This window comes from Pavona decussata, unplaced genomic scaffold, assembly GCF_977016875.1.
Source record: "Pavona decussata unplaced genomic scaffold, jaPavDecu1.1 SCAFFOLD_51, whole genome shotgun sequence".
In the NCBI taxonomy this organism is placed as follows: domain Eukaryota; kingdom Metazoa; phylum Cnidaria; class Anthozoa; order Scleractinia; family Agariciidae; genus Pavona; species Pavona decussata.
Window position 1 is genome coordinate 4,816,500 of NW_028145473.1, and position 2,024 is coordinate 4,818,523.

A 2,024-nucleotide genomic window follows, 5' to 3' on the forward strand; every position below is an offset into this window, starting at 1 on the left:
GAAAACTGACAAATTAAATTATTTTTAATTAAATTATTTCTAAATTAAATTATTTTTAATTCTTAAAAGAAACCGCACTTTGTAGAAAAAAACGAAAAATCCTATAACTTTGCTCAGATTCAACAAAAAATCTCCATTCTTACACTAAAATGATTGTCAAATTATTATCTACATATTGAATAAGAATTTCCTGATGCGCCGTGAACAATAAATGTTCGCGTGTTTTTTCCACTAATTGAATTTAAAACTCATTCACTGCGCACGCCCGAAAGTTAACGACAAAACCGACCGACCGACCAACCAACCAACCAACCAAGTCAACAGTCAGCTATCGCTATAACTCGTTCATTGCGCTACGCGCATTCTCGAGTTAACTAGTAAGACTACCTGTTCCTACGTCAGTTGGACGTTGGCAAAGTTTCATACATATGACTTACGCTGTACAACTTGGGCTTAAGGTCATTCCCCTGTTTTGCAGTGCGCAACTCTACTGTGCACAATGGTAAAATAAAAAATTTACGCTCATTTCTAGCTAACTACTGAGTATCACTCAATCTGACTTGCATCTAACAACAAAATTCTTGATTTGCATTTTGCGCGGAAATTAAGGTGTTTTCATAAGACTCACCCCAGTCCCTTCGCGGAGAAACCAGTTTTGAAGCTCGATTTACCACTGCTTTGTGAAATATCTGCGAAACCAACCTGGTGAAGCTATTTTCTCTTTTCAGATTTCTAACCACAATATCGTTTGCCAACAACCGTGAAAATTTAAGGAAAATCCTAGTGTTAGAAATATCAAATTTTGGGCCTAATATCTAGCCAATGGCAATGAACATTTTGGCCTACCTTCAGAGGTAACGAATTAGATTATTTTGTTGAATATCTCAGTAGTACTGGTTAGGAATACTTTTCAAACAGTTTTCACATTGAAAATGATTTATGAACAGGGAAAAAATTCTATGAAATGAGCCGTTAACTGTTCTCTTCAGAAAATAATTCCTGTTTTTGGCAAATGCTCTATTATAGTCCTTTTTGTCCAAACATGCAGAACTTACCATATTTCAATGCTTCGTTGCTGAAGAACAAGCATGGTGACCCCCTCTTTTTATTTCATTTTCGCAGTTTACATATAGTGACTACGCCCCTGAAAGTAAAGGAACAGCATAGTGACAAGAAAACAGGGTATTCAGCAAAGTAATAACTACGGTAACAAAGTAACATCGTAGCAAGGTAACCAAATAACAGAGTAACAATTCTAACAAAGTAACGGGTTAAAAGGTAACAAGGTAACAGAGAAACGTGGAAACAGAGTAACACAATAATAGAGCAACAGAATAGGAGGACAACACAATGAATGTCAAAAAGTTGGGAACATAACAATAGGCCATTTTACAGTTGTGTGCTTAGTGACCTGGCGTTGAATTGGAAGCGAGGCTGGGGGTGACCTTGTTTTGATACAAACCTCACTGCTTTTCATATGTAGATCATGCTGTTCTTATGCTAACTAGTTTGCATTTACATATGAAAAACAGTGAGGTTTGTATCAAAACAAGGTCACCCCCAGCCTCGCTTCCAATCCAAGGCCAGGTCACTAAACACACAACTGTAAAATAGCCTATTATTACCATATATACAGTACCTGCCCCCGACATCTCGAGGCTGACCTGGCAGAGGACGGACGCAGGCAATCTCGTGCCCAGAGTCCTCAGGCTTTTTGGTCAGGGGAGAGACTCTAGCGTACCTCCAAAAAATTCAAATTTTTTTATTGGCTGTTCCGTGACGGTTTTCCATTGTTTTACCGCAGAAATCTGCATTCTCGTCCCCAGAGCCTCCTGTCCCTCTTAGCCGGCGGGAGCCTGCGGAACCTTCGTCCTCGTGCCCAGCCTCCAGCGGCTAAGAGGCCCAGGCGGCTCTGGGGACGAGAATGAGAAATCTGCAGAAATCTCTCTCCCGGCGACTAACCGCTGGCCAAAGAGCCTGAGGACTCTGGGTAGACTCTGGGTACGAGATTGGGACGCAGGAGA